General features: G+C 38.2%; 1 protein-coding gene across 37 annotated transcripts in view; it reads right to left on the bottom strand.

Moving 5' to 3' along the window:
• The window catches only part of add3a (adducin 3 (gamma) a), a 213,164-nt gene that overhangs the window by 139,057 nt on the left and 61,153 nt on the right, over nucleotides 1–12,954 (bottom strand). For all 37 annotated transcript variants that reach the window (XR_015521215.1, XR_015521216.1, XM_087302851.1 and 34 more), the window contains one exon: nucleotides 8,290–8,342. The gene's annotated coding sequence lies outside the window, so the exon portion shown is untranslated. The remainder of the gene's footprint in view (nucleotides 1–8,289; nucleotides 8,343–12,954) is intronic.

Genomic DNA, 12,954 nt, shown 5'->3' with positions numbered 1-12,954 from the left:
AGCAAAAGAGACGGAAAGAGGGACTGGGAGGAAAGTGTAGGCTTAAGGAGCCATTTGGGAAGCTTTTCAGCAGTCCGGCCAAAGAATGAGGCAGCACAGGACGGCCGATGAGACTTTGTTTAAAGACCTTTGTGGAGAGAAATCAGCGTTTGTTTGTCACTTAAAGACATTATGAAACACTGGACTGCTCTCTAGATATTCACCATTCATTAATCTTTAAAATACTAGTAATTGAGCCAGGATTAGAGAGAAAAAGAGACAATGTCGATTGGCCTCTACAAACGATTGCGAAAGTACTTCAGAATTCAAGCACAAATCATCTGAAAGCAGCTCACCGTAGTCCCTCGTACAGTTTTTTCACATTAATATCCACATTGTACTATGATTTATGGGATTACGGTAACAACATGGCCCAAATCCACTTTAGCAGTAACCCTGATTAGAGCTGTCGCATTAAGTGGGTTTAGCCAAAAATCACATAGAGCCCACAAAGTGAGACTAAGACCTCAGTGACAGATTATTCTGCCAATCTCGAACCACATTCCGGGTGCGAAGTGTGGAAATGATCACAGATGACTTCACCATCTCAAACAGAGCTCAGGCCGCCATTAAACCTAGAGAAAACTTTTCTTTGTGGTGATGTCAGAGCAAAAATAGACAAGACAGATAAATTGCAAAAATAATAGATATTTATTTGTATTTTGATTTGGTAAAAGAAGAATTGAACAGACAGAGGTAAATAATTCTAAATGCAGAAATCTTAGAATTTTTTTTTCTTTGAAATCTCAGAATTATTATTTTTTTTTTTTCAATTTAACAACATAAAAACGGTGGACCAATTGGAGCGGTTTTTAGATCGACCGCAACTTGATGTAGGAGTGCGGTCCCCCCGCCCACCAATATTGATTGACAAAGCATCACCATATCCTCAGTTTGTTGTTTCACGTCAGCCATTTTCAGCGTGTGAGTCAAAGCCATGTCACTAAAGGAACACCCTTGCTTTGTTTTTAGATGTAAGACTCATTGGGCTCAACACAAGATCAATATTCTCCACATTATCACTCTAATTGAATCATTGTTTGTAGCCTTTGGGAAGATTTGCAAGCATGTGTACTTTTCATTGCGTCTATCTTAAACTTCAGCCGTTCGCATTTCTCGCGTTCACAGAAGCCCCCTGTGATTTTAACTAGGTGCAGCTGGAAAGTGCATACACATTGCCTTATGTATGCGTCTCTCCAATGAAAATAAAATAATGAACTTGCCTGCAGGTCGCACACCAGAAGTGCTGCTTGGCGACGTGCAGCGATATGCATTTTAGAATTATAAACATAGGTTTCTATCAGGGTACACACAATGGCGCTTCAAGTCGGCAGCTGTCCGCGGCGCCCAGCCATGATTCGGGATACTTCATGTCTAGGGGGTGAGGGTATTGGAGGCCAGCTAGCAAAGCGCTATGCAGGTAAACCTCACTCCTCTGACCTCTAAAGTTGCTCTAGCGACAGACGCTCGAGGCAATGGTCTTTAGCCTCCTTGTTAGAGCAACAGATACCCATGTAAAGAATCGCCGGTTTGATCCCAGATCAGACGGGGTTGGGTACAGTAGGACCAGTGGGTGACACTTGGGGGTTCGTCCGGGATAGGAGTAAGGTTAAGGGGGGTAAGTGTGATGGAGGCCGGCTAGCAAAGTGCTATGCAGGTAAACCTCACTCCTCTGATATCTAAAGGTGCTGCAGCGACAAACACTAGAGGCCATGGTCTTTAACCTTCTTGTTAGAACAAGCGACTCCCATGCAAAGAATTGTCAGTTCGATGCCAGTTCAGACCAGGTTGGGTGCAGTTGGATGAGTGCATTACATGTATAAAGAAGTCTATTGTTATTTTCTAGCAGTAACTGGTACACTTAACATTGCATTTTTAGCACTGTAATATGCCTAAAATATAAATATTTATTGGATTACTGCAACTCTCTACTAGCTGGGCTTCCAGCTAACTCTATCAAGCCTCTTCAACTGCTCCAGAATGCAGCAGCACGAGTGGTCTTCAATGAACCTAAACGAGCACATGTCACTCCGCTGCTAGTCCGTTTGCACTGGCTGCCAGTTGCTGCTCGCAGCAAATTCAAAGCTCTGATGTTTGCCTACAAAGTGACTTCTGGCCTTGCTCCTTATCTGCTCTCACTTCTGCAGATCTATGTGCCCTCCAGAAACATGCGTTCTGTGAATGAACGTCGCCTCGTGGTTCCATCCCAAAGAGGGAAAAAAATAACTTTCGCGAACGCTCGCGTTCAATCTGCCCTATTGGTGGAATGAACTCCCTAACTGCATCAGAACAGCAGAGTCACTCGCTATTTTCAAGAAACGACTAAAAACTCAACTATTTAGTCTCCACTTCACTTCCTAATCTGCAATTGCCTCTCTGGATATCACACTAACTGTACCCAAAAAAAAAAAAAAAAGTACTAATACTTTCCTTCTTAGACTTTACAGACCTGAAACTTGGAAATAGCACTTATTCATTGTTGCTCTTATAGTAGTGTAAGTTGCTTCCTTGTCCTCATTTGTAAGTCGCTTTGGATAAAAGCTAAATGACTAAATGTAAATGTAAATTATAAAATAAAATGTTTAAATATGTTATATATATTTAATATGCATTTATTAATGCATTTAAATGTTTCAACTAATATTTTGTAACTGGTAAAATTTATAAAGGAATCTTCAGTTTTCAATTCTCACAAAAAATAAATAAATAATTACAAAATAAATATTGCAATAATTTGAAATTTCAGAATAAAAATTCATTTCAAATAATTATATAAAATAAAATGACAAATTCACTTTTAATTTGTCTATTTTTAACGGTGTAAATACTGTGGGGAAAAAGTATTCATTAAGTCATGTTTTTCCTGGGAATAATATTTCTAAAAGGAGCTGTCAACATGGGACCAGATTTTAGTAAAATCCCAAACAAGCTAAACATAAAACAAAACAATAAAAATAATCTGAAAAATGAGTTGTGTGTAGTAACAATGAAATGACACAAGGAGAAAGTACTTAACTACTGAAATGTATTTGTTACTTTACATAAAAGGCTTTTTTGGTGATGGTAGCTTAAAGATGCCTTTCATATGGAGAATGAAGTCACATGCATTGCTCAGGTGTGCGTTTTTTACAGACTTCAACAGAGTCAAAATCTTGATGGTTCTGGGGTCTCGTCTATCAAATCTGATCTTTAATTTGTATTTTCAATTGGATTCAAATCAGGTGACTGGCTGGGCCATTCTACTGTACAGCTTGATTTTCTTTTTCTGAAAGCATCTGAGAATTTCCTTGGCTGAGTTTTGGATCATTGTCTGGCTAAAATGTCCACCCTGTTTTCATCTTCGTCATCCTGCTAACGTAGATGTTGGTCTAAAGCAGCCGATATTCATTTACAATCATGAGGGGCAGAGGGTTGATGAAGAACTACTGAGATTTTAGCTGCTGTCTAGGCTTTCACTGCCTTTCTACACCTCACTTTCTTCATATGTTCAATACTTTTTCCTTGCATCATTTTATTTTATTACACATAACTGCATTTGTAAACTAATTAAATCTGTTTTCTTTGCATATATGGATTTCTTCGGTGATCAACATCCAGGGAAATATCTTTTCTGATAAAAGCGTATTTTCCCTGCTGTAAGCCAATTTGCTATCTTGCATAATTTAGGAATACAAACTTAAATATATACATATCTTTCAGAAAAAAAAATGATAAAAACATTTTTAATTGGTCTGCATATTACTGTATAAATAAGTTAATTTACTATTATTATTTAAAATATAGGAATTGTAACATATTATTGTATTTTCAGTTTGCTTGCTTATGTTTTGTCAATTATTTTTCATCACCTAAACAGCAAATTGAAACCAATCATTGATGAACTGCTTTATCATTTTCTCAAAAAAAAAAAAATAATAATAATGCAGGGTCACATTTTAGAGATGAAAAAAATAATCAAAATGAGAAAAACACTAAATTAGAGTTCACAACTTTTCTAAAAGACCAAACGTACCATTTAAAGCAATTAATCAGCCGAAAACATTGAGTATCCTCCAGACATCATTTGAACCCAAAACACGCGCATCCCAAATAAAAACTTCTCATACTCAGCAGCACAATCGAGGCCTGCTTCTCTGAAAAGAGCGACTCCAAACACACGCTGCTCTGTTTCCCAGCATTCCCTGTGTCCTCAAACGCCTCTGACTTACAAAATCACTGTAAAGAGAGGCCAAAAATCAGAACGACAACAATCAAGACACACAAACCTCCTCTCAATCTTCCCAAAAGCACAACACAACCCAAAAAAACAACAACATTTCAAATTAAAGTCAGCGACTCCTCAGAAGAGACTTCGAGAAACTCAAAAAAAAAACCCACAAGGCAACGTCCTGCATTTGTATCTGATACCACTAAAACCCCGAAAACCAAACCAATAAATCTACAGGGCTTTCCTCGCATTTCCCAGACGTCAGAAATCAGACAGAAAGTGTAATCCAAGCATTTTAACCGTCGTTTCTCCGCAGTCCTGTAAAATACGCTAATGCTCAGGGATGCGCAGTCATCACTCTTTCTCAGCGATGTTAAATTAATCACTAGAGCTCAGAAAAAACGGCAAGGCCAGGATGTAAACTAATGGTTTTTGGGTTTTGTGGTCATTACAGCCGTCAGCGATTCCTGTTCCAGGACCGTAAAACATCTCGCCAGGTCGTGGTGACTGCACTGCATACATGTCATTTCCTCTGAAAAAGACACACTTCGACACTTGTCCAACAGTCCAAACAACTGCTCATTTTCAGATAAACTAATGTTATAAAAACTTATGTTGTGCTGGAATATTATTTCATTAATTCCATGCATGTTTAATAAAAAAGGTCAGGAGAGAGTTTTCTTCAATGTCAAAAATATTAGTAATTTATGAGATTCAAATGAATGATTCAATTAACAGAATTCTGTTCTCCTCAATGCAATGCAAGAATTACATATAGGTGGTGTGCAACAACTGCCTCAAGAATTTATACACAGCTGATATTAACAGGTGGAGCTTAGGGGAATTCGTCATTTGTCAATCATTCTCTAGTCCTCTGGCGGCTGCACCCAAACATACTTCCTCTTCTTCTACAAACTCTGCACAACATTAAAAGCGCAAGACTTCTCAACTGCAAATATTCTGTTCAGTTTCAACCCATCTCTGCACACGAGAAGTTTAGCTGCAGAGCTAAAGGTCATTTTAGATACTCAGGCCTTTGCATTTCCATCAGCTCCATCTACTTCTGCAAAAATGCTTTATTAGTATGCAAGGTGCATCACACTCAGCAAAGAAGTTAATATATCACCTTAATAGGGTTGGGCATCTAAGCTATAATGCCGATCCGATACGCATCTCGATACAAAGAATACGATACGATATATTAGCGATACATTTGTGACATATTGCGATGCAACACGATACGATTCACACCCATATCACGATACAATGCGATATTTCAGCACTAACTAATTAGATCAAGTTTATGAGATTATGTGAAAGAGGATGCTGTGCCATTGAATGAGTTTGATTATTTATTAACCAAGCAAAACCAAGACTTTTTTTACAAACTGGCTTTTCTTTCTGAGCCAGAGTGTCAGTTTACAGTAGAGGGCCATTTTAGAACATATAGTACATATTATTTCAAGATATTTTCAAGATAAACAGAATGTATAAGTGCAATATATATTAAAATATATATATTTGCAGTCTTTCAACATAAAGGTTTACTATTGCACAACAAGAATTGTGATTTAACCTTTCAACTATGAAAACAAATTTTACAAAGATATATTTTGCCACTGAATATTCAAAACTTAAGGTCGTGAACTAGCAGTGTTATGCTGCTTTGAAACATCACTGTCACTGTAAACAACAGGCTTATAAAAATATAACAAACCAGCAATCTTCTTGCTGTAAGGTGGTCAAACTACCCACTGTGCCACCGTGACACCCATTATTTTTATCATTATTATTATTTATTATTATTATTATTATAATTAAATAAAAATTAACAGGCGGAGGTGTTTAAAACCTTCGTTCTCCGTGACACTAGGCTGAATATCTTTGCAGATGAACAATGCAATAACATCCGTTATTGGCATAGAGCGCACAAAACTGTTGCGCATGGAAAAAAAACTTGCAATGCTTTTCTCACCACTTTTGGAGCTGGTAGCTACAGTTGAAGCAGTGCGAAAGCCGGGGATGCAGGAACACTGGAAGATGCTTTCACAACAACACCGTGGCACCGCTTCAAGATAGTCGTACTGCCCGCGTATTTTACAGATGCGCGGCACATTTTGCAAATTGCATCTGTCCTATCAAGTCGTCCATCCTTAAATCCATAATGTTGCCATACTTTAGATTTAAAACTCAGTGGGGAATAAAATGTTTGTTTTGCTTCTCGCGCTTTCTGAGGGCGCACCACTAGCTTCATCCGCACACCTGATACACTGAGTTGTAGTGTAAGTGTACACATCCGCAAATCCGTTGCTAATGCATACTTTATGTAGGTCGATTAAATTATGCGCCAAAAATAGGTTGACAACACTTGTTAATAAATAAAAAATACATTCTATATTAAAAATATAAGCTGTATCTTGGAAAAACCGATGCATCTCGCAAAAACCGATGCATCTCGATTTGCTTCCAAAATTTCATTCATCCTCTGCTGCTCAACCGATGCACTCGCATCGTGCACGCGCATGACCGCGTATCGATACATATCGATTAATCTTCCTATCCCTACACCTTAAGCAATACAAATACAATTTTTAATGCAAAGAAAAAGACAGAAAAATAATACAAAAATTGTAAAAAGTTTAATCCACCTAAATTTGTAAAGAGAATTACGTTAACTTAATTGTTTTGCGTTGAGACAATATGAAGGAATTGTGTGGAACCAGGCATTTTTTAGCAACACAAAAACGTCTAAAGTGATATTACAAGTTGTGACTCAAAAATGGTCAGAATTAGTGCTGTACAATATAATGTTTAGCATCAATATCACAATGTGTGAATTTGCAATAGCCACATCGCAAGATCTGCAATGTCAAGATGGGATTATAATAACCAGCCACCACATTTTTTTTTTTAGACTGCGCAAAACTGTAACCCTAATATAGTGAAAGGTTTTCAATCGGAAGCTTTTTTAAAGACCTGTGACTGTGTTCAAGTAAACCAAGAACCAAGAAATTACCCAGTGTTAAACAGCTCTCGATAATAGTTTAGCATGCTTTCACTTCTGTATTTGATGTGAAATGCACATTTAATTCAATTCAATTCAGCTTTATTTGTATATCGCTTTTACAACGTAGATTGTGTCAAAGCAGCTTCACATAAATGGTCATAGTAACTGGATCAGGGTAGTTCAGATTTTAGTGTATAAGTTCAGTTCAGTTTAGCTCAGTTCAGTGTGGTTTGATGTCATTATTGAGAGTCCAAACACTGAAGAGCAAATTCATCGATGAGTAGCTTTTCAGATCCTGAACCATGCAAGCCAGTGGCGACAGCGGAGAGGGAAAAAAAACTTCACCAATAGGAGAGTGAAGAAAAAAAAAACCTTGAGAGAACCAGACTCAGTTCGGCACGACCATTTTATTTCTCCGCTGGCCAAAAGTCTTGTGCAGAGCTGCAGTCTCAGCAGTGGAGACTGGAAGCTGGCCTCAGCGAAGACTCGTCGTTTACTGGTAGGAATGACATCCCCTCCTACTCATAATTCTCTCTTCATACAGCAAATATATCCCTATTGCAAATTCATAATACACTTTAGCCTGGTTCATTAGTTTGTTGGATTGAATTGCTTTGTCATTGCAAACAATCCTCTCAAGCGTTCGTTTTAATAGAGCCAAGACCACCTCATTCAGGCAATCTAGCACCGATTGTTTTGTCATGATTGTCAAAATCATACAGGCTCACATATGCCAAACGAACCACGCTAACTGGGCACCAGGTTCTGAAACAAAAGTCGAGGTGTGAAAGCACCCTTAATCATTTTCAAAGACAATAATCTAATTTTCATACACTGAATTACCATCAGCATTCACCACAATCAGTAATATCAATGCCTCATAAACATTAAAAATCATCTCTAATCAAACATAACCACAGGTTTCACTCTGAGGGCACGTCTCGCGGTGCTCTGAGCAAAAAAAAAAAAAAAAGGTGTCACGAGTCAAGGTTCAAGTGAGGGACTCGCTGTGTGAAAGAGCTTTAAATAGACTTACCTGCTGAGAGCCCACGACCGCAGCACCTGTTAGCACTCACTCTGCTGGAACACCTGAAATAAACAAACACAAACACACGATGATCATCCAGAGCGATAAACAGCTGGGAGAAAGAAAGACAGAAAGAAAACATCAGCTATTCGTGCTCTAAATAACTAGGTGCACTCGCTCTCTGATCTGATGTTCTGTGTTATCTCTTCACACACATGGAATGCACATGAAAGCCTAAAGATTAAAAACAACCACACAGATAACCACCTAGACAACCCCTTCATCAAAAGAGCAGAAATTATGCTAGGCAAAGCTTTTTGATGCCTATAGTAACTCATGAACACAAAACTTATAATATAAAGTAATATATTTACTTTATAACTTATAACTTATAAAGTAATGTGCTAAAATTGGTGTTTGGTTTACACGAGTGCCTTTTTTGGCATGAAGGTCCTGTGAAGTGCTTTGAAATGTCAATTTTCATTTGATGTTTTGACGTAATCTCAACCGAAACATGAAGAGAGGGTGGGGCATAGTGTAGCTCCTCCCTTTTTCCCTAAAACAAATGTGCTTTACCCACCACTCTTCAATCCTCAAAGAGTTCAAATGAGAAGCGTCCTAAAGGGGGCGGGGCACATCAAATACTAGAGAGCATTTGATTGGTTATGAATAGATGAGTAGTATGAGGTGACGTGAATAAAACCGTTGATCCATTTAGGTGGAAGTGACAAACTACAAGCTTTACATGTTTATATCAGTGTTATATATTTTAAATGTGAGTTTTGTCACTGTTTTGGTGCACACTAGCTTATAGAAATCTTAAAATCTAACAATACTGATACTAACATTTAAAAAAACTAAAATGTATTAATTATAAATATTAAATTGTAATATTGTAAATATTAATGAATTAAATTAAAGTATTTTAGATTAAAAACATTCTATTGTTTTTCAAAAAACCATCTTCGTTCACATTATACAACATAAAATACATGATATGTGACCTTTCAACATGTGCATATTTTGTGACATCTGTACTCAATAGTATCTGGATGCAGCCTTTTTGATGCATGCTGAGATTGCATCACTCAGCGATGCAATGTCAGACACAATGCACTCAAATGGAGCTACTGACGTCACTGTCCACTGAGGGGTAGGGTTAGGGGTAGGGGTGGAGTTAGGTGAGCCCATTTAAAAGCATTGGACCCTCTCTGTTCTTGCCATCAACCAAATATGCAATAGTCATTTGAGACGACACAATAAAAAAATTATTTAGTAGACCAGTGAGAGAGCAATTGTGGACAGCCATTTTAAAATGTTTCAGTTTTAGTATGTCAATCCAGAAAGGAATAGCAGCTAGTTTGGTCACAATATTGAAATTTCCAACTTCGGTACAATACCTTGAAAATTATTGGTATTCGATACCATTTTAAATACTGTGTGTAATGACGGGGAGTAACACCAACAACTGAGGTAAGATCCAATATGCAGGTTTATTCACAGTCAGGCAAGCAGTGATAAATACGGGTGCAAACAGGTGTGTGAGGACAATCCAGAATCACAGTCGAATACAGGCAAGAGGTCAGAAAGGCAGGCGGCAGGCAAAGACAAAGAGGCTAACAAGGCTAACGGTCGGTACACAAGTTAACAAGACTGGGAAACGCGTTGTATTGCTGCTGTGACATAACAAGACTCTGCAAACTGAAGGGGTGAATGTGTGGCTTAAATCAGGGGTTCCCAAACGTTTTAGCCTGCGACCCCCAATATCTTCTGAGGTGGTTATAAATACAGAAATCTTGCTTGCAATGGCGCACTCACAACAACAGACCCAAGTCTGTTTAATTTATTTTAATGTATGTCAGTGCTGTAAATGTGCCAGAAAGTTTAACCTGGTGTTGTAAAATCAATGTGCTGCATCTGATGCTAATGCTGTGTCTCTAACATTATGTAATTACCCCAGGGGTTGCAACTAAATAAAACTAGTAACCATAATCTACTATAGTAACTACATACAGTAGCGCAGGGGTGGCCAACCCTGTTCCCGGAGAGCCACCTTCCTGCAGATTTCAGTTGCAACCCATATCAAACACACCTGAACCAATTAATTTGGACCTGAACACCATGTGATAATTACAGACAGGTGTGTTTGAGATGGGTTGCTACTGAAATCTGCAGGAAGGTGGCTCTCCAGGAACAGGGTTGGCCATCCCTGCAGTAGTATATAGTAACTATAAACGACTATGGATTATGGATAGAATATAGTAATTCCTATGGTTTATTAAAAATTTATAGATTTTTGGAAATCACCAGACGACCCGTTTCCATTGTCCCGTGACCCCTCGGGGGGTCCCGACCCCCACTTTGAGAACCACTGGCTTAAATAGTGTGTGTTAATCAGTCTCTGACAAACCTCAGGTGGTGTGAATGTAATCAGTCTAGATGAGGAAGCATGTGTGAGTGTGACCGGAGTGCATGTATGAATATGTAGTCCAGAAATGGCGGATTTGTAGTCCATGGTTATTGTAGGTGCAAACCAGCGATCTTATGGGTAATGATCGCTGGTAATCGTGACACTGTGGGAAACAAATTCTGCAACAATAAAAGTATGCAAATTAAGTAAAAAATGGGAAAAATATAACAAACAAATACTGCTTGTATTAGGTACATCAGCAGTCCTTAAGTCCAAACCCCAATAAATTACAAAAAAAAAAAAAAAGAAGAGAGCAATCTCATCTTATTTTCTGAAGGAAAAGCGTTAAAATCCTAATATTAACATGATTAAATCTCCCTGCTGGTAAAAAGAGAGAATGCAAGACAGCAAAGCTAGTATCAATACCAACTAAAAGCAAGATAGTATGATCTAAATATTTCAGTATCGTCATTTATCAATATTTTTTTACTAACAGCAGCATTTCTTTATTTAAATAGGGTCTTCAGTAATTTTGAAGCGCTCTTTTTTTTGTGGGTCAAAGACACTGGAGTAGTATAGATGCCAGGTAAAAACATTTAAACCGAAAACGCACTAGTGTAAACGGCACCATGGTTCCCCACTTCTGCCAAAATTAAATATAAAAATAAAAATAAACAAGAGTTTCATTTCAGAGAAACTAAACACCTTCAAGTGAGATTGTGTTCATACTTGGCAGGTTTAGTTTGATTACTTTAAACTTTATTGTGATTTCATTACAGGAGAGAAAGCCAACCTCATTATAGGACAAAGCATATGTTCATTATAGGACAAAGCTTATGTTCTATTTAAGGCTGGTTTATACTCAATCGATGTGACCCAAGGTGCATACCTTGCGTGTTGCTGCGCATTTATACTTCAGCGCTGTTGTGTTGGTCTGCAATAACACTTTCAAAAAGCTAGCTTCAGTGAAGTTTTTATGTTCCTCTGCATTGTTTCTTCGCGGGTGTTTTGTTTTTTTCTAAATGCTACCTTAATGTACAAGTAGCTAAAACTCACAAACGTGCAAAAATGTTAATCATAAGGTGAACACAAAACAAAAGTTTCCAACAGGAGCTCCTTTACGGGACTCGACACTTGTAAACACACGCTGTATCTGGCTCGTGGCTCTCTGCACCACCCACACTTGTCAGCAATACCAAGCAGACTAATCACAGAGCTTGCACTACACATAGGTGCGACGCGTATTTTTTACATTTTTTGAGAGGTGCACATCAGCGTTGGTTTCAGCCAAGCTGGAGCATACGCGTACGCTGTATAAATCAGTGGAAGGATTGGAAGGGATTTGCTCAAAATACTAGCTAAACACGCTGCTAAACCGTTACCCTGTTGACTTTAGCCATATTAAAGTCCCTTCCAAGGAAATTCAGTTCACTCGGCAGTCATATTTGCAACACGCCCAGGCAGTTCATCCAAGACCAAAATCCTACCTAAATGAATGGGGGAATTAGGGCTGTGTGATATGGGCAAAAGAAACCATTTTTCTTGAACAACATTGTGATTTCGATTTTAATCACGATTTCGACTCACACAGATGTTTTACAGTATGAATCTGAAACCTGCTTCAGTGTATTCCAGGCGCACCTCAGATCAACACAGAACACCCAAACATCCAGTGGATTTAAATTTTCTCCATAAATAACTTATATCAGAGATGCAGCAATGTTTTGTTAGTTTGTCATCCATTAAGAAATGGTCTCTGAGCAACGACAAACCACATTAATGCGCAAAGCGCATTAAAAAATGCTGAAGGAAGCGACATGATTGCACTTCCCACATGCTTTTAGATGTGCTATGTGACTGACAGGTCTTACAAATTATCTGCGATACGTCAGCCTTCTAGTATCCAAATTTATCTCCCACACTGCACGTTGATGTACCTCAACAGTCCTCCTGAACTTATCATCCCTGTTTAGGCTATTTGTCATTAAGCTCAGGCTCATGTTCTTGCGCTCTGTTTAGGCTCGCTGCATTATGATTGGTTCAAACAGCATACTACAGAAGAAGTATCAGTCAGGACTGGAGCATGCAAAAAAGGTGCTGTATGACGAATTATAAATCGAACATGTTCAAATCGCGAGTTAAAAACACTGGAGGAACAGAAACAAAAGCCCTATTCAAACAGTGATACCGGTAAATTTCCAGAACGACTTTACTGGTAAATTAAAAAAACATGCCCAGGCAGTTCATCCAAGACCAAAATCCTA

Source organism: Danio rerio, chromosome 22 (genome assembly GCF_052040795.2).
Source record: "Danio rerio strain M-AB ecotype USA chromosome 22, GRCz13ab, whole genome shotgun sequence".
Classification (NCBI taxonomy): domain Eukaryota; kingdom Metazoa; phylum Chordata; class Actinopteri; order Cypriniformes; family Danionidae; genus Danio; species Danio rerio.
The sequence above is the reverse complement of the archived record's forward strand: the minus strand, read 5'-3'. Positions and strand labels throughout refer to the sequence as shown.